The 21552-nt window shown below is 40.9% G+C and overlaps 1 pseudogene; it reads right to left on the bottom strand.

Annotated features, from left to right (window-relative positions):
• Positions 1-968: 968 nt before the first annotated feature.
• Positions 969-21329, bottom strand: LOC106560412 (cytochrome P450 2J1-like; annotated as a pseudogene).
• Between the last annotated feature and the right edge of the window lie 223 nt (positions 21330-21552).

Below are 21552 nucleotides of genomic sequence, written 5' to 3'. Positions count from 1 at the left end.
ATGCACAACCAAATTTCAAAATTGCACATTGTTGTAATGGTTGTCGTCGGGGATAGAGGACCAAAACGCTGCAGGAATGTGGATGCTCATCTTGTATTTATTTTCAAACAAAGAGAACACCAAAATAACAAAACGAAACAGTCTTGTCATGCTCACACATGCAAAACAACAAACAATCTCCCACAACACTACACCAAACAATTACCCATATATAGGACTCTCAATCAGAGGCAACGAGAAACACCTGCCTCCAATTGAGAGTCCAGCAGCCAAACCTAAACATAGAATACCTAAACTAGACAGAATGCAGAAATACAACCTAGAACATACTAACCTAGAACATACCCCCAAAACCCAGGAACACATAAATCAAACACCCCTCTACAACACACACAAAACCCCCACCATACAAAACAAACATCCCTCTGCCACGTCCTGACCAAAATACTAAACAACTACTCCCTCTGCTGGTCAGGACGTGACAGTTGCGTATTCTATTATTCTTACTCTCAACAGTAAGTTGAGACACCGACTGAGTTCCACAAAAAAAATGTATATACATGTATATCTTTTTTTATTCGTCCGCTGGCCTACAAAATGGGGGTCACCGCCTGTTGCCCATCCCTGTTGTAAATGAAGTACATTATTTACATTGAAAGTCTAAAACACACTACTGCATTATCAATCTAATCTTCCCTTCTTCATCAAGTTCAAGCTAGGACTACAAAACATGGTTTGAGACCTTGATATGTAGGCTATTAGTGGTATATGCAGTGTCATTACCTAATTGTATTAGTACTATTATCATTACATAAGTGTGTTTTCTCTATCTGTAGCCCTTTCAGTTTTTTTGGTGTGATAAAAGAATTACACTTTGGTTTTTGCTATTTCCTTACAATTTGTGTCAGACAACCAGGTGAAGGGAGTTTCTATTGAGTTTGACACCCCTGCAAAATGCTGTGGGGGCCTCATCCAAGTGTTGCACACAGCTGGTAGGGCTTGGGACTGTGTGTAGACCCCAACTTAAAGTCCAGGCTGGGTTCCACCCCTGGGGGAGAGGAGAAGGTGAAACTCTGCAGCGGGGAGGTGAAGAACAAGAAGGTGAAGAACAGGAAAAGTTCCATCTTAGCCAGCTGCTCCCCAGGACACACCCTCTTAGCTGAGGGGAGAATCAATCACAGAACACCTTCTCTAACTCTCAGTGTAAAGTATAGAACAGTAACTATGCTAGAACTAACATACTCTAGATATAGAGACAAGTCAATGATTCAACTTCAGTCAAACCGAGTCAGGTATTACTATGTAAGGAAGATGAGTTGTACATGTGCTATTTCCTGTAGGGCAGAATCATTTGGCACCAATCTGGGGTCAAATGACATGGAAGAGATGTAGTACCATATTACCTAAAGAGAACGGTAGGATAAATGTAGCACAGTATTACCTAAAGAGAATGGAAGGAATGCGTCTCTCTTCCTGAACTTGCCCTCCTGATCCAGGAAGTGTGCAGGGTTGAAGGTGTGAGGGGTCTCCTACTGACTCATCAAACAGGACAGACTGGAGGGTACCTAACACCATGGTGTTCTAAGGGGACAACAAAACAGACATGATCTCATTAACTCACTGTTTTATTTATTAGATACAACTAGCACACAGTGTACACAGTTTTATGGCAACAAAGCTTTATGTATGTACATTACCTTGGAAATGATGGGCAACGCTCCCGAGTCCATTTGCGGTGTTCATTTTTCCATAATGTATAGAACGGTAGTGTTTATCCCACTTATACCACAGTTGTCAAAGAAAACAATACTCAAGCATAAATTTACTGGTTATGTGTAGGCGCATATTGTGTCATGATTTCAAAGTGTCCTGATATCTTTTCCAACTATGCTGATATCTTTTTTCCAACTGTCTTGTTATCTGGTTTTAATGCCCATTCTAGAATGCCCTTTTAGCCAATCAGAAACGAGTATTGAACAACACTGTGGTATCTAACTCTTTTTCGAATATTCTTATGGACACAGTCAAACAAAGGAAGTGATGGATTCGACAGATGGATTTGCTAAACTGCAGCACTCCAGTGGCAAACCTGCCAGAGTAAATTATTTGAAGGAGTCAATTTATAAAGTAATGTAAACAAGTGTATGTGTAATATTATTTTTATTTAATTCAAGTTCGCTAACATTAGCTAGACCTACTAGTAGGCTAGTTCTGTTGTGCTAATAATGTTAGTGTCACGGCTGTTCAAAGGATCGGACCAAAATGCAGTGTGTTCGTAGTTCCACATATTTTATTTACCGTGAAACTAAATGCAATACATGAAATACTTGAATACACAAAAAAAAAAAACTGTGATGCAGAGAGAAAACACACTACTCAGAAACGAATCACCCACAAAAACAGGTGGGACAAACATCAACTAAAATATGACCTCCAATTAGAGACAACGACAACCGGCTGCCTCTAATTGGAGATCATACCAAACAAAACCAACATAGAAATACAAAACTAGAAACTGAACATAGAAATACAAAACATAGACAAACACCCCCTGACCTACTCTACCGTAGAAAATAACAACTTACTATGGCCAGGACGTGACAGTTAGTTGTGTTGTGGTAGAGTTAATTAAGGCCCAGGCCGTCCACCAAGCCAATAACTATAGCCTAATGATACATGTAATGATAAAATATAGGCTACATAACTATAAAACTTTGTTGAGCATCCACACTAGAGGAAAGTTGATCGTTTATTGTTTTACAGTTCTACATTCCTACAGTCCTACACATGTCAATCAACGGATCAATGCATCCTACTTCTGCCTATGAATAATGTGGTAACACAAGACCATTCATGAGGTTTCTAACACATATATATTGATTCAAACCATTCAGTGCTTTCAGGATGTGTTTGTTGTCATAGTGACAACTGCAAATAATACTTCAATGTAAATGTAGGTCTAATGAAAAATAATGTAGTAACTTGTATTTAAATGTAGCAATTCAACAACAAACACTGTTTGGCCTGCACATATTTTACAGCATGTAATGGCCTCATTGCTCAAATGGTTTGCAAGTGATTTCCATTTGTCTAATGGTTGTCAATTCCTTTGGGTCTTCTTTTTCACTGTGATCATCACTGTATGTCCTGTGCAACTATTTGCAATGCATCCGTGCAACATGCATTTTCTACGCTGAAGGCCTGTTTCACCTCCAGCAATTAGCAAGAGCAAACCAACTTCGTTCCCCAAATAGACTAGTAGGCCTAGTATAAATACATGTTCTTTAGCTTTGTAGCCTATAGACTTTCCTGGGATATCACGAGACGTGGAATGTCGGCCTTCACCTTTCCTACACTATTTCACATTCAGCAAGCAAGAGCAAGCGTGCATCTCTCTTCTAATAGGCTATTAGTAAACTAAATAAAATGTGTAATTGCGAAACAGAGCAATGAAGACAGGCAGGCTCGAGATGTTGCCTATATCCTAAATTAGAAACGCAGGCTAAGCATATTAGCCCATCATTCATAAACTCAGTGCTAGGCTTAATACTGGAGTGACTATAACCAGTCAATTTACACAGCGGAAAATAAGTTAACGGTTAATCAGATAACAAAACAGTAGCCTAACCTATGTGCGTCGTGGATGCTGCCCCGAGTGCGCTCCTTCACAGTCCCTGGGTATGCAGCTCGAAAATATCCATATTGTTTCAGTTTTTTAGGGACAAGAAATGTGTCCTGCCTAGGCTACAACAACACAATGCAATTAAGAATGTTATTTTTTTCAAGTGAGTGCAAAACTCTCCCTTAGAGAAAAAATGTGCAGAGTGCAGTATAACTGCAGTATGCTGCAAATACTGCGTCCAAAATAACAGTTTTTTTTACTGCAGTAATGCAGTTACAGCTCAGTATAACAACAGTTCAACTGCAATACATTGCAGTTAATCTGCAGTTACTACGTCCGAAATACCACAGTCGACGGCAGTTGCTGCAGTTTCAATACTGCAATCGTTTTGTAAGGGCTAGCCTAGGCTGTAAACTGCAGTGAATCGCGTATGTCAATTGAAGCTCAGTTTTTTAGGTGTTTTGAATGTATATTCATTTCGAAATAAGTGCATCTAGATTTGGATCAGTTATGGGGGTTTTCTCAGCAATTTAGCCTACAAGGTCCAGGCACATTAGCAGGACAGTAATATGGTGTATTTTGTCATGATGTATTAGCTAACAGAAACATGCTAATGCAGGGATTTCTATGGCAATGCACCAGCGTGGAGGAGTTGTATTCATAGTTTCCACGTTTGACTTTCATATTTTGAAAGCGTTTGAAAATGAGGTGGATAAGTAAGGGATTAATGTCATGGATGACCCAGCTGAGTTAATTTTTCCAAGGTAATGTACAGAACGGAGGTATTTATCGCGGTTATACCACATTTGCCAAATAAAAAAATATGAAAGCACACATTTACTGGTAGAAATACTTTATTTTCGTTGATATTGATATTTTTATAAGCAAATTCATACTTTCTCATCTGTTGGTTGCTAGAGACATGACCAGTTGTTCATTCAATTAGTTTGATATTTACGGACTCTACACAGTCGTTCGTTCTTATGGGGAGGTGTTGCTGTATATAGTCAGAGCCATATCCCTGTAATGTTCAGAGAAGATTTTATGTCAAATGTTATTGAAGTGTTGTGGTTGCAGGTTCCCCTCACACATCTAAAGCCTTTTCTTTTGGGGTTTTGCTATAGGCCACCAAGAGCTAACAGTCAGTATCTAAATAATATTTGTAAAATGCTTGCTAGTGTATGTGATGTAAACAGCGAGGTCTATTTTCTTTGGGATCTGAATATTGACTGGTTTTCATCAGGCTGTCCACTCAAGTGGAAGCTTCTCACTGTAACCAGTGCCTGTCATCTGGTTCAGGTTATTAATCAACCTACCAGGGTGTTTACAAACACTGCAGGAACAAGATCTCAAGCTGAACCTCGGCAAGACGGAGCTGCTCTTCCTCCCGGGGAAGGACTGCCCGTTCCATGATCTCGCCATCACGGTTGACAACTCCCTTGTGTCCTCCTCCCAGAGTGCTAAGAACCTTGGCGTGATCCTGGACAACACCCTGTCGTTCTCCACTAACATCAAGGCGGTGACCCGATCCTGTAGGTTCATGCTCTACAACATTCGCAGAGTACGACCCTGCCTCACACAGGAAGCGGCACAGGTCCTAATCCAGGCACTTGTCATCTCCCGTCTGGATTACTGCAACTCGCTGTTGGCTGGGCTCCCTGCCTGTGCCATTAAACCCCTACAACTCATCCAGAACGCCGCAGCCCGTCTGGTGTTCAACCTTCCCAAGTTCTCTCACGTCACCCCGCTCCTCCGCTCTCTCCACTGGCTTCCAGTTGAAGCTCGCATCCGCTACAAGACCATGGTGATTGCCTACGGAGCTGTGAAGGGAACGGCACCTCCATACCTTCAGGCTCTGATCAGGCCCTACACCCAAACAAGGGCACTGCGTTCATCCACCTCTGGCCTGCTGGCCCCCCTACCTCTGAGGAAGCACAGTTCCCGCTCAGCCCAGTCAAAACTGTTCGCTGCTCTGGCACCCCAATGGTGGAACAAGCTCCCTCACGACGCCAGGACAGCGGAGTCAATCACCACCTTCCGGAGACACCTGAAACCCCACCTCTTTAAGGAATACCTAGGATAGGATAAAGTAATCCTTCTAACCCCCCCCCCTTAAAAGATTTAGATGCACTATTGTAAAGTGGTTGTTCCACTGGATATCATAAGGTGAATGCACCAATTTGTAAGTCGCTCTGGATAAGAGCGTCTGCAAAAAAAAAATAATAATAAAAAAAAAAATAACAAAAAAAATATCATCCACATGTATTGATCACATTTTTACTAATACTATAGAACTTTGTTCTAAAGCTGTATCCGTACCCATTGGATGCAGTGATCACAATTTAGTGGCTATATTCAGAAAAGCCAAAGTCCCAAAAGCTGGACCTAAAGAAGCATATAAGAGATCATAGAAAATATTTTGCTGTGACTCTTATGTGGATGATGTTAAAAATATTTGTTGGTCTGATGTGATTAATAAGGAGCGTCCTGATGCTGCACTTGATGAATTTATGATATTGCTTCTTCCAATGATTGATAAACATGCACCAACATGCATCACACTGAAACTGACTGTTAGAACTGTTAAGGCTCCATGTATTGAAAAACTGTAAATACTAAGTTCTATTATATGCTCCAAAAAATGTGGATAATTATATTATTTTATACAAATACAATTGCTCAGAGAAAGAGAGACATCCCGAAAATTGGTATTCTCAAGAAAACGTCTGTAGCGTCCGAATGGTTTGGGCTACAAACGAATTTGACCCATCTATGGAAAGATGAGACTCTCACGAACGTGATGGTGTTTTTCTCTATGATCCCCACAAGTGTCACGGGACTCATCTAAAGGAAACCCGATACCAGGCCAAAAAATGTATGGAGGTGAATTGGACATTTCCACATCAAAGGTACAGTATATGGATAAAACCCTGAGAATTTGCTTCTACTCGTTCTGTGGCCCTTGTTAAGGTCAACGGCATCATGAACTTTATCAAGTACCAGGACATTTCAGCCACAAAACTGGTTGCCTCTGCCATGAGATTGACACTTGTCCACAAGCAGATCTTCCAGCAATACAATAACCCCAAGCACACATCAAAATCCACAAAGAAATGGTGAGATGACCACAAAATCAACATTTTGCAATGGCATCTCAGTCTCCGAACTTGAACCCCATTGAAAACCTGTGGTTTGAATTGAAAAGGGCAGTCCATAAGCGCAGACAAAGGATATCACGTATCTGGAAAGATTCTATATGGAGGAATGGTTTAGGATCTCTTCCAATGTTTCATAAAACATTTTAGAAAATGTCACGTCCTGACCATAGAAAGCTGTTATTTTCTGTGATAGTGTAGGTCAGGGCGTGACAGTTTTTTTTCTTCTAGTATAGATTTTCTTTGTTGTTATGTTCTAGTTTTGTATTTCTATGTTGGGTTTTTGTTTGGGATGATCTCCAATTAGAGGCAGCTGGTCATTGTTGTCTCTAATTGGAGATCATACTTAAGTAGGTGTTTTTCCCATCTGGGTTTGTGGGAGATTGTTTTTGAGTACGTATATGTTAACTCTTCATCACAGTTTGTTGTTTTTGTTTATTCAGTTTATTTTGTATGTATTGCATAGTTTCACAGTTTAATAAAGAAAGTGTGGAACAATACAAACACTGCACTTTGGTCCACTCCTTCATCCTATGACAAACGTGACAGAATCTCCCACCACAATATGACCAAGCAGCGTGGTATGGACCAGTAGACTTTTGAGGAGATTAGGAGGAGTATATCCTAGACTTTGGAAGGAATAGTGGCAGGAGACAAGAGCCTGCCAGGGAAGCAGGCGGAAGCAGCGAAGGAGGGACAGCTATGAAGTCGGGAAGGAAGGCCACAGAAACCCCAATATTTTATTATTTTTTTTTGGGGGGGGCACATGGAACAGTCGGCGGAGCCGAGGAGGGAACCAAAGCCAATCCAGGAGAAGAGAGATATGGGAGAGTTGTTGAGTTGGTGGAGGATGCACAGATTTTTCCCAAAGGAACGTGTTATCAATTTGGTGCCACCTGAGTCAGCTCCCCGTACTTGCCCTGAGGTGCGTGTTACCAGTCTGGCGCCACCTGTATCTACTCCACGCACCCGGCCTCCAGTGAGTCTCTCCAGTCCGGTGTGTCCTGTTCCTGTTCCTGAGGTGCGTGTTACCAGTCTGGCGCCACCAGTGCCAGCCCCACGCATCAGGCCTCCAGTGTGCATTCCCAGTCCGGAGCTTCCGGCGACAGTTCCCAGTCCGGAGCCTCCTGAGACGGCCCGCAGCCCGGAACCTCCAGAGACGGCCCGCAGCCCGGAACCTCCAGAGACGGCCCGCAGCCCGGAACCTCCAGCGGCCATCCGAGGTCCGGAACCTCCGGTGATGATCCACGGTCCGGGTCCTTCGGCGACGATCCAGGATCCGGTGACACAAAAGCGTAGGGATCAGCGGGCGGAGCGGGGTTACGCCCCGAACCGGAGCCGCCTCCTCTGCTGGAGGATCTGCGGGATGAGAAGGTTCTGCGTACTGCACCAGAGCCGTCATAGACATTAGTCACCCTCCCTAACCCTCCCTTTTTTGCTTTTTTTTCGTGTTTGTTTAGGTGCATTCGGAGTCCGCACCTTGGGGGGAGGGGGGTACTGTCACGTTCTGACCATAGAAAGCTGTTATTTTCTATGGTAGGTCAGGGCGTGACAGGGTTTATTTCCAGTTTAGATTTTCTATGTTCTAGTTTTGTATTTCTGTGTTGGGTTTTTGTTTGGGATGATCTCCAATTAGAGGCAGCTGGTCATCGTTGTCTCTAATTGGAGATCATACTTAAGTAGGCGTTTTTCCCTCCTGGGTTTGTGGGAGATTGTTTTTGAGTACGTGTATGTTAACTCTTCATCACGGTTTGTTGTTTTTGTTTATTCAGTTTATTTTGTATGTATTGCATAGTTTCACAGTTTAATAAAGAAAATGTGGAACGATACACTACACACGGTGCGCTTTGGTCCGCTCCTTCATCCTACGACAAACGTGACAGAAAAAGGCTCAGTGTCGTTATCCTCACAAGGGAAGGGTGCTGGAGTATTGAAAACTGGGGATCCAATCATTTTGACCCCTATCTTAAAAAAAGGTATTACTTGTTAAACCAAATCTCTTTCTCTGAGAAATGTAATTAGTATAAAATAATACCATTTGTCACTTTTTTTTTTGCAATACAGCTCAGGTCTGATGTGATTAATAAGGAGCATCCAGATGCTGCACTTGATGAATTTATGAAATTGCTTCTTCCAATTATTGATAAAAATGCCCCTGTTTTAAGAAACTGACTGTTAGAAATGTTAAGGCTCCATGGATTGATGAGAAATTGAAAAACTGCATGGTTGAAAGAAATGGGGCAAAAGGAGTGGCAAATAAGTCTGATTGCACATCTGGTTGACTTACTGCAAGTTGAGAAATGATGTGACTAAACTCAAACAAAAACAAGAAGAATCTGTTTTATGAAGCCAAGTTCAAAAAACTTTGGAGTACTTTAAATTAAATTATGGGCAGAAAGACAAATTCAACTCCATCTTTCATTGAATCAGATTGCTTATTCATCACAAAACCATTTGATGTTCCCAGTTATTTTTATGATTACTTCATTGGCAAAGTGGGCAAAATTAGGCAGGAAATGCCAACACTGAACAGTGAGCCATCGTACTCATGCAGAAAAATTAAAAAAAATATGATAGAAAAGCATTGTAAGTTTGAATTTTGTAAAGTTAGTGTAGGAGAGGTGGGGAAATTATTGTTATTAATCAATAATGAGAAACCTCCTGGCATTGACAATTTAGATGGAGAGCTACTGAGGATGGTAGCTGACTCTATAGCCACTCCGATATGTCATACAGTATCTTTAATCTGAGTCCAGAGGAAAGTCTTTGTCTACCGGCCTGGAGGGAAGCCAAAGTCATTCCGTTACCCAAGAGTGGTAAAGCGGCCTTTACTGGTTCTAACAGCAGACCTATCAGATTGCTGCCAGCTCATAGCAAACTGTTGGAAAAAAATACATTTGACCAAATACAATGGTATTTCACCGTAAACAAATTAACAGACTTTCAGCATGCTTATAGAAAAGGGTAGTCAACATGTACTGCACTGACAGAAATGACTGATGATTGGTTGAAATACATTGATAATAAGAAGATTGTAGGAGCTGTACTAATAGATTTCAGTGCAGCCTTTGATATTATTGACCATAATCTGTTGTTGAGAAAACGTACGCCACCGGTCAAAAGCTTTAGTACACCTACTCATTTAATTGTTTTTTCTTTATTTTTTACTATTTTCTACATTGTAGAATAATAGTGAAGACATCAAAAAAATGAAATACCACTATTAAATAACACTAAAACTATTATAAAACCCTTTTGCAATTATGTTAGCACAGCTGAAGACTGTAGTCCTGATTAAAGAAACAATAAAACTGGCCTTCTTTAGACTAATTGAGAATCTGGAGAATCAGCATTTGTGGGTTTGATTACAAGCTCAAAATGGCCAGAAACAAATAACTTTCTTCTCAAATTCGTCAGTCTATTCTTGTTCTGAGAAATGAAGGCTATTCCAGGCGTGAAATTGCCAAGAAACTGAAGATCTCGTAGAACGCTGTGTACTACTCCCTTCTTGCATGGAATTGCCTTCATTTCTCAGAACAAGAACAGACTGACGAGTTTCAGAAGAAAGTTATTTGTTTCTGGCCATTTTGAGCCTTGGATTAGCTAAAACAATGTTCCATTGGAACATAGGAGTGATGGTTGGTGATAATGCGCCTCAGTACGCCTATGTAGATATTCCATTAAAAATCAGCCGTTTCCAGCTACAATAGTCATTTACAACATTAACAATGTCTACACTGTATTTCTGATCAATTTGATGTTATTTTAATGGACAACATTTTTATTTTCTTTCAGAAACAAGGACATTTCTAAGTGACCCCAAACTTTTTAACGATTGTGTAACTCAGAGGGTTTTCTGAAGCTTCTCTAATGTCAAACATGTAAAGTGTGGTGCACCGCAAGACAGTTCTCTAGGCACTCTACTCTTTTCTATTTTTACCAATGACCTGCCACTGGTTTTAAAGAAAGCATGTGTGTCCATGTATGCTGATGATTCAATCATATACACATCAGCAACCGCAGCTAATGAAGTCACTGAAATCCTTAACAAAGAGTTGCACTCTGTTTTGGAATGGGTGGCCAGTAATAAACTGGTCCTGAACAGCTCTAAAACTAAGAGGATTGTATGTGGTACAAATCATTCCTTAAGTTCTAGACCTCAGCTGAATCTGGTAATGAATGGTGTGGTTGTTGAACAAGTTGAGGAGACTAAATTACTTGGGGTTACCTTAGATTGTAAACTGTCATGGTCAAGACATATAGATTCAATGGTTGTAAAGATGGGGAGTGGTCTGTCCGTAATAAAGAGATGCTCTGCTTTTTTGACACTACATTCCACAAAGTAAGTCCTGCAGACTCTAGTTTTATCTTATCTTGATTATTGTCCAGTCATAGGGTCAAGTGCTGCAAAGAAATATCTAGTTAAGTTGCACGTCTTGCTCGCCAATGTAATGAGAATGCCAATGTTAATATTATGCATGCCAGTCTCTCTTGGCTAAGAGTTGAGGAAAGACTGAATACATAACTTCTTGTTTTTTTATAAGAAACATTAATGTGTTTGAAATTCAAAATTGTTTGCATAGTCAACTTACACACAGCACTGACACACACACTTACCCCACCAGACATGCTCCCAGGGGACATTTCACAGCCCCCAGGTCCAGATGAAATTCAAGGAAAAGTACAGTTTTATGTTGAGCCAAGAGTGCATGGATGTCCCTTCCATCTCATATAGCTCAAGTGAACAGCAAACCTGGTTTAAAAAACAAATAAAGCAACACCTCACTGCACAACTCCTCTCCCCCATGTGACCTACTTGTTGTGTGCATGCACTGACATTTATGTGGAACTGATAGATGCGCACTCACACACACACACTACATGTTCACGTTTTTAAATAGATGTAAATAGTAAAGTCTTTGGTTTGTAATGTATTTTTCGTTATGTGTTGGACCCAAGTAAGACTAACTCTCGCCATTGGCGTCGGCGAATGGGGATCCTAATAAATCAAATCGATTTTTCCTTTGCCCTCCTCAGTGGCAACGTTCTTATCCCTTGCTTGCTGCTAGTTAGATTACTAGCTACGGCTACATAGTCACAACCTCTGCAGCCAGAATAAAAGCAAAGTTTATTGCGTCACATTTGTTTTAGCTGTTTATCCTGCTTATACCACAGTTGCCAAAGAAAACAAGACTAAGCACACATTTACCGGTAGAAATAAAACATTTCCGTTGATAGTTTCATTTATGTAAGCAAATTCATACTTTCTCAACTTTTGGTTTGCCATAGACCCGCGATCCAGTCGTTCACTCGATTAGTTCTATATTTATGGACGCGACCCAGTTATTCGTTCTTTATGTTCCATTGCCATGCTCACTGGCAATGTTCTTATCTAGCTAGCTACAGATAACACAGTCACAATCTCTGCAGCCAAAGTAAGAGGATAGTAGCCATTTTCTATTGACATTCATTTGGATACATCCATAACAATGAGCTGATAATGCTGATTTTGCCTGGCTTACAGTGGCTTGCGAAAATATTCATCCTCCTTGGCATTTTTTCCTATTTTGTTGCCTTACAACCTGGATTTAAAATAGATTTTTGGGGGGTTCATATCAATTGATTTACACAACATGCCTACCACTTTGAAGATGCAATTTATTTTTTATTGTGAAACAAACAAGAAATAAGACAACAAAACAAAAAACTTGAGCATGCATAACTATTTACCCCTCCCAAAGTCAATACTTTGTAGAGCCACGTTTTGCAGCAATTACAGCTGCACGTCTCTTGGGGTATGTCTCTGTAAGCTTGGCACATCTAGCCACTGTGATTTTTGCCCATTCTTCAAGGCAAAACTGCTCCAGCTTCTTCAAGTTGGATGGGTTCTGCTGGTGTTCAGCAATCTTTAAGTCATACCATAGATTCTCAATTGGATTGAGGTCTGGGCTTTGACTAGGCCATTCCAAGACATTCAAATATTTCCCCTTAAACCACGTGAGTGTTGCTTTAGCAGTATGTTTAGGGTCATTGTCCTGCTGGAAGGTAAACCTCCATCCCAGTCTCAAATCTCTGGAAGACTGAAACAGGTTTCCCTCAAGACTTTCTCTGTATTTTGCGCCATCCATCATTCATTCAATTCTGACCAGTTTCCCAGTCCCTGCCGATGAAAAACATCCCCACAGCATGATGCTGCCACCACCATACAAATAGATCCAGAGTGCAGAAGGACAAGTTCTCCAAGTTAAACCCAGCCCTTGTGTCATCTTCCCACTGTGCAACAAAACACAACAAACTAGATACTTTATAAAAATATTTAACAATTTAACTTATTGATGATGCTGAAGCAGATTTACCAATGTGTCAAGAAGAAAATGTGATACAAAAATATGGACATGTACTGCAATACAAATAATAGCTTTGAATCCCCATTATTTGGATAGTGAGTGTCACGTCCTGACCAGTATTAGGGATTATTTGTAATTGTAGTTTGGTCAGGACGTGGCAGAGGGTATTTATTCTATGTGGTCCGGGGGTTATGTGTAGGTTAGAAGGGTGTTATATTTATGTGTTCCGAGGTTTGGGTGTATGTTCTGGTTTTTGGTTGTCTAGGGGTTTTCTGGTTTGTGTATTTCTTTGTTGTCTGTGTGGCTCTCGATCAGGAACAGCTTTACTTCGTTGTTCCTGATTGAGAGTCATATATTAGGAGCTTGTTTTCACCTGGGGTTTTGTGGGTAGTTGATTTTGCACTGCTAGTTGTCATAGCCTGCAAAACTGTCTCCTGTCGTGTTTTCTGCATTTCTTGTTTTTTCCGTGTTCAACGTATTTAATAAATATGATGTTGAGCACGCAACCCGCTGCATATTGGTCCGACAGTGATTTCTCATTATCAGACGACGAAGAGTGTGACAGTGAGTGTGCCCGGCCTGCAGCCTAAAATATTCTAATAGTACAACTACTTGCTTATCTAAAAGTACTCCCTAATACACATTTTTTATGTAACTCTTCTCCAGTCCCACATCATCATCATCAACATCATCAGCAGTGTAGTGGAGGGTAAACATACAAAAGGCATTGAAAATATAGGGAGAAAATATGGGTTGGACCATACTTTTGTCATCAATCATTAAAAAAAAGATCTACTTGAGAACTGGAAATCAAATGATCATCCATTGTTAAGACATTGGAGGAATCAAATGCATTAGTATTTAAATATTAAACAAATGTTGGCTAGAGAGAAAAACAAAATAGTGCAATTTGAAGCCATATGGCATAAAGTGTTACAAGTACTGGAGATATCCACAAGATGAGAAATGGGAAAGGATGTTATTGTGAGATGGGACAGGATGGGTATGAATACGGTGGGAGCATGTGGGTCTGAGCAAGTGTGATGTCATTAATGTTTGTTGAAGTTCATGTACTTCTGAGTTGGTGTTTTTTGTCTTTATTCATCTTTTTTCTCTATGTTGAAAGTCCCTGCCAACGTCATGTTTAGTTTACTGGATCTATGTTTGTCAAATGTTAAATGTCTATTATCTTTGTATATGTATATTTGTGTATTTTCTATACACTAAAATACAATTATAAAAAAATTATACAATTATAAAAAATAATAATAATATCTGGAGAATTACTATATTCACTGTGAACGGCATCAGTGTTTACCCGACTACTTTTTTTTACCACTACATCAGTGATAGTCATCATCATCCTCAGCATCATCACGATCATCATCATCATCCCCATCATCTTCTCTATCTCGTTGAGGAAGCAGTCCTTCTTGTGCTCCTGAATCCTGATCTTGATGAAGGAGAGGACCAGGAACCTGACGCATGACACACAGCATCATGTTATACATCTGAGGACAGACAATCAATCACTCAATTCCATTTATTTATAAAGCCCTTTTTACATGAGCAGTTGTGACAAAGTGCTTTACAGATATCCAGCCTTAACCCCAAAGAGCAATCAATGCAGAAGTAGAAACACAGTTGCCAGGAAAAACTCTAGAAGGAAGGAATCTATAAAGAAACTTAGAGAGGAACCCAGCTCAGAAGGGTTGCCAGTCCTCTTCTAGGGTCAATGCTAATATGAACGCCTGTCTAGTTCAATCATATTTAACCTCTCTAGGGTAGGTGGCACCAAATCGTCCCACCTACGTAACAGCCAGTGTAATCCCGTGGCGCGTTATTCAAAAACCTCAAAAATGCAAAAACTTCAATTTTTCAAACATATGACTATTTTACACCATTTTAAAGACAAGACTCTCGTTAATCTAACCACACTGTCCGATTTCAAAAAGGCTTTACAACGAAAGCAAAACATTCGATTATGTCAGCAGAGTACCCAGCCAGAAATAATCAGACACCCATTTTTCAAGCTAGCATATAATGTCACATAAACCCAAACCACAGCTAAATGCAGCACTAACCTTTGATGATCTTCATCAGATGACAACCCTAGGACATTATGTTATACAATACATGCATGTTTTGTTCAATCAAGTTCATATTTATATCAAAAACCAGCTTTTTACATTAGCATGTGACTAGCATGTGACTAGCATTCCCACTGAACACTGCCGGTGAATCTACTAAATTACTCACGATAAACGTTCACAAAAAGCATAACAATTATTTTAAGAATTATAGATACAGAACTCCTCTATGCACTCGATATGTCCGATTTTAAAATAGCTTTTCGGTGAAAGCACATTTTGCAATATTCTCAGTAGATAGCCCGGCATAACAGGGCTAGCTATTTAGACACCCAGCAAATTTAGCACTCACCAAAGTCAGATTTACTATAAGAAAAATGTTGTTACCTTTGCTGTCTTCGTCAGAATGCACTCCCAGGACTTCTACTTCAATAACAAATGTTGGTTTGGTTCAAAATAATCCATAGTTATATCCAAACAGCGGCGTTTTGTTCGTGCGTTCAAGACACTATCCGAAAGAGTAAATAAGGGTGACGAGCATGGCGCAATTCGTGACAAAAAAAATCTAAATATTCCATTACCGTACATCGAAGCATGTCAACCGCTGTTTAAAATCAATTTTTATGCCATTTTTCTCATAAAAAAGCGCTAATATTCCAACCGGGAATCTGCGTTTAGGTAAACAGACGAAAGGAAATAAAGCATGGGGTCGACTCGGGCATGCGCCTAAGCCCATAGTACTCTGATCGGCCACTTGCCAAAAGCGATAATGTGTTTCAGCCAGAGGCTGCCTCGATATCGTTCAGCTTTTTCCCGGGCTCTGAGAGCCTATGGGAGCCATAGGAAGTGTCACGTTAGAGCAAAGATCCTCAGTCTTCAATAAAAAGAGCCAAGATGAAACACAACTTCTCAGACAGGCCACTTCCTGCATGGAATCTTCTCAGGTTTTGGCCTGCCATATGAGTTCTGTTATACTCACAGACACCATTCAAACAGTTTTAGAAACTTTAGGGTGTTTTCTATCCAAAGCCAATAATTATATGCATATTCTAGTTACTGGGCAGGAGTAGTAACCAGATTAAATCGGGTACGTTTTTTATCCGGCCGTGTCAATACTGCCCCCTAGCCCTAACAGGTTAATGATTATTCTAAATATAATATAATATAAATTAATGTTAAGAAAAAGGAGAGAGAGATTTACTTCAGCCCAAATGCCTCCTTCCAAATACATAATCTCATTGACAGTCTTCATGAGGGTTTGGAATTGTCCGTTGCTGTATTCAAAGCGGTCACCAAACACAAGACAGCAGATAACATTGGAGACATCGTTGTTAATCAGCATCTGGGGGTTAAAGGGTTTTCCTGCATGGGACAAAAGCAACATGGCTCACCACAAACATAATTTTTTTGTGTGAGTCATATCCTTACACTGAACTTCAGTCTGAAATAATTTTTCTGGGTAAGCACCATAGCTTATACAGTTTTGTCCCAAAAATATTTATTGGTGTGAGCACTCCTGATCTCAACTGAATCTGTCACCATATAAATCAATACATTATTTATCGATGCGTGTTTTTTACGTCCAAAACAGAGGCCTCTCAAGTGTAAACTTAACAATAACAATGTCAGTGTAGTGTATACTCAAATCTGTTTTGAAAAGTACACAAATTTTCTTGTGGGGACAATAACATTTGAATTGAACTGTAAGCATATCAAGTACCTTGTTCACTCTGAAAGGCTTCATTCAAACACTGTGCTTCGATCTGGATGGATGGCTCCAGACTCTTCTTGCCCAGTCCAAAGTTCCCCAGTGTAGAGAGTGCAAACCTCCTCTGTTGCTTCCATGGATACCCATTCGACATAATCACACTTAAGTGTACGAAAAGTTTTCAGTGATCAGTGAAGAAGCAAAAACTTGTACCATACACTCAAATGTAACTAAGAAAGCATTGGACAAATATCCTTGTCTGAGTTAGAACGGCCCATTCCCTGTTTCTGTAGTGTGAGGCAGCTTGATGTTCAAGTAGGTACACCTCCTGGATAGGATGCTATTTGTCGCAGGCTTCTTACCACCCCAATCCAAGAAAATAGGCACCAGGTCAAATGTTTTGCCTTTAGTATGAGTAGACCGGGGATCGAACCCCTAAACGTCCAATTTAAGACACTCTAATACACTCAAAGGTACAAGGATGTAATATTTCCACAATATTATATTATTCAAATCAAATCAAATGTATTTATATAGCCCTTCTTACATCAGCTGATATCTCAAAGTGCTATACAGCAACCCAGCCTAAAACCCCAAACAGCAAGCAATGCAGGTGTAGAAGCACTGTGGCTAGGAAAAACTCCCTAGAAAGGCCAAAACCTAGGAAGAAACCTAGAGAGGAACCAGGCTATGAGGGGTGGCCAGTCCTCTTCTGGCTGTGCCGGGTGGAGATTATAACAGCACATGGCCAAGATGTTCAAATGTTCATAAATGACCAGCATGGTCAAATAATAATAATAATCATAGTAGTTGTCGAGGGTGCAACAAGTCAGTAACATGAGAGTAAGTGTCAGTTGGCTTTTTCATAGCCAATCTTTGAGAGTATCTCTACCGCTCCTGCTGTCTCTAGAGAGTTGAAAACAGCAGGTCTGGGACAGGTAGCACATCCGGTGAACAGGTCAGGGTTCCAGCAGGTCTGGGACAGCAGGTCTGGGAAAGGTAGCACGTCCGGTGAACAGGTCAGGGTTCCATAGCTGCAGGCAGAACAGTTGGAACTGGAGCAGCAGCACGGCCAGGTGAACTGGGGACAGCAAGGAGTCATCAAGCCAGGTAGTCCTGAGGCATGGTCCTAGGGCTCAGGTCCTCCGAGAGAGAGAAAGAAAGAAAGAAAGAGAGAAAGAGAGAATTAGAGAGAGCATATTTAAATTCACACAGGACACCGGAAAAGACAAGAGAAATACTCCAGATGTGACAGACTGACCCTAGCCCCCGACACATAAACTACTGCAGCATAAATACTGGAGGCTGAGACAGGAGGGGTCAGGAGACACTGTGGCCCCATCCGATGAAACCCCCGGACAGGGCCAAACAGGTAGGATATAACCCCACCCACTTTGCCAAAGCACAGCCTCCACACCACTGGAGGGATATCTCCAACCACCAACATACCATCCCGGGCCGAGTATAGCCCACAAAGTTCTCCGCCACGGCACAACCCAAGGGGGGGCACCAACCCAGACAGGAAGACCACGTCAGTGACTCAACCCACTCAAGTGACGCACCCCGCCCAGGGACGGCATGGAAGAACACCAGTAAGCCAGTGACTCAGCCCCCGTAATAGGGGTAGAGGCAGAGAATCCCAGTGGAAAGAGGGGAAACCGGCCAGGCAGAGACCGCAAGGGCGGATCGTTGCTCCAGCCTTTCCTTTCACCTTCACACCCCTGGGCCAGACTACACTTAATCATAGGACCTACTGAAGAGATGTGTCTTCAGTAAAGACTTAAAGGTTGAGACTGAGTCTGCGTCTCTCACATGGGTAGGCAGACTATTCCATGAAAATGGAGCTCTATAGGAGAAAGCCCTGCCTCCAGCTGTTTGCTTAGAAATTCTAGGAACAATTAGGAGGCCCGCGTCTTGTGACCGTAGCGTACGTGTAGGTATGTATGGCAGGACCAAATCCGAAAGATAGGTAGGAGCAAGGCCATGTAATGCTTTGTAGGTTAGCAGTAAAACCTTGAAATCAGCCCTTGCCTTAACAGGAAGCCAGTGTAGGGAGGCTAGCACTGGAATAATATGATCACATTTTTGGGTTCTAGTCAGGATTCTAGCAGCCGTATTTAGCACTAACTGAAGTTTATTTAGTGCTTTATCTGGGTAGCCGGAAAGTAGAGCATTGCAGCAGTCCAACCTAGAAGTAACAAAGGCATGGATTAATTTTTCTGCATAATTTTTGGACAGAAAGTTTCAGATTTTTGCAATGTTACGTAGATGGAAAAAAGCTGTATTTGAAACAATCTTGATATGTTCTTCAAAAGAGAGATCAGGGTCCAGAGTAACGCCGAGGTCCTTCACAGTTTTATTTGAGACGACTGTACAACCATCCAGATTAATTGTCAGATTCAACAGAAGATCTCTTTGTTTCTTGGGACCTAGAACAAGCATCTCTGTTTTGTCCGAGTTTAAGAGTAGAAAGTTTGCAGCCATCCACTTCCTTATGTCTGAGACACAGGCTTCTAGCGAGGGCAATTTTGGGGCTTCACCATGTTTCATTGAAATGTACAGCTGTGTGTCATCCGCATAGCAGTGAAATTTAACATTATGTTTTCGAATGACATCCCCGAGAGGTAAAATATATAGTGAAAACAATAGTGGTCCTAAAACGGAACCTTGAGGAACACCGAAACTTACAGTTGATTTGTCAGAGGACAAACCATTTACAGAGACAAACTGATATCTTTCCAACAGATAAGACCTAAACCAGGCCAGAACTTGTCCATGTAGACCAATTTGGGTTTCCAATCTCTCCAAAAGAATGTGGTGATCAATGGTATCAAAAGCAGCACTAAGCCTCGGTCTGACGTCATTAAAAGGTCATTTACCACCGTCACAAGTGCATTCTCAGTGCTATGATGGGGTCTAAAACCAGACTGAAGCGTTTCGTATACATTGTTTGTCTTCAGGAAGGCAGTGAGTTGCTGCGCTACAGCTTTTTCTATAGTTTTTGAGAGGAATGGAAGATTCGATATAGGCCGATAGTTTTTTATAATTTCTGGGTCAAGATTTGGCTTTTTCAAGAGAGGCTTTATTACTGCCACTTTCAGTGAGTTTGGTACACATCTGGTGGATAGAGAGCCGTTTATTATGTTCAACATAGGAGGGCCAAGCACAGAAAGCAGCTCTTTCAGTAGTTTAGTTGGAATAGGGTCCAGTATGCAGCTTGAAGGTTTAGAGGCCATGATTATTTTCATCATTGTGTCAAGAGATATATTACTAAAACACTTTAGTGTCTCCCTTGATCCTAGGTCCTGGCAGGGTTGTGCAGACTCAGGACAACGGAGCTTTGGAGGAATACGCAGATTTAAAGAGGAGTCCGTAATTTGCTTTCTGATGATCATGATCTTTTCCTCAAAGAAGTTGATGAATTCATTACTGCTGAAGTGAGGGCCATCCTCTCTTGGGGAATGCTGCTTTTTAGTTAACTTTGCGACAGTATCAAAAAGAAATTTTGGATTGTTCTTATTTTCCTCAATTAAGTTGGAAAAATAGGCTGATCGAGCAGCAGTGAGGGCTCTTCGATACTGCACGGAGATAGGGATAATTATATACTGCACGGAGATAGGGATAATTATTACCAATATGGTCACATCAATTATCAGTCAATAGACATACTGTAAGGTAAGGACAATGTCCTGCCTTTCCAATAAAAACAAGTCATCCAGCACCATAATTGAATCATAATAGCCTTCACCTAATTACCTTTACTTCCCGATGCTTGACTTCCAATATATATATATATATATATATATATATATATATATATATATATATATATATATATTCTTCAAATAAGGGAAGGGAGGGCCGATCCGCGAAACTGTCACCATTGTTGACCAAGGCCTCTTTCACCATCTCGTATCCACTCAGGACAACCCACTTTGGCCCTTGGTTTGCCGAAGGAATTCGAAGACTGAACATTTTTCCATATTTATTTTTGCACACTACAAGAATAATGATAAGAAATACAGTTTGTCACATTGTTTACTCAAAAAGAGCATTTAGTTAGCCTGGTCCCAGATCTGATTATGCTCTTACCAACGCCATTGCTCATTGACAAGCCAAACAATTGTTTGGCAGGACAATGTGTGACAAGGAGTTGGGATGATAGTACTAACAGACTGGCACTCGAGCTAGCGTTTAGTAAACCCACCTCTTCCAACTGAAGGTGTATCTTAGCAGGATCAAACTGAAACATGTTGCCAACGAAGACTATGACCAAGGTCCAGGAGGAAAATTCTTTGGAGTTTTGTTTTTCAGGAGGTCGACAAGTACCAAAAAAACACAGAGGAAAATCGAAATAGTCTTAATGTCCAGCCATTCCAAGATAGAAGAGTGCAGTAATTTGCTCATCTTACTGCAAATGACACTGACTCAAAAAAGCACACAGAAACTTAACATAGGAATGAATTTGCTAATGGTTTTTCTGTAACCTGCTCCCTATCTCTCTGCTTCCAAGGTAATGTCATGATAACCACAGTTGTGTGTGTTCATGCTTGCCCATGTAACTAGGTGTGACCTACTAACATAACAACCCAGAGTTCATACCCTTCCCCTTTGTGCATAGTTTTTTTCC

This window comes from Salmo salar, chromosome ssa10 (assembly GCF_905237065.1).
Source record: "Salmo salar chromosome ssa10, Ssal_v3.1, whole genome shotgun sequence".
In the NCBI taxonomy this organism is placed as follows: domain Eukaryota; kingdom Metazoa; phylum Chordata; class Actinopteri; order Salmoniformes; family Salmonidae; genus Salmo; species Salmo salar.
Note: the sequence above shows the minus strand (reverse complement) of the source record. Positions and strands in the feature narration are given on the sequence as shown.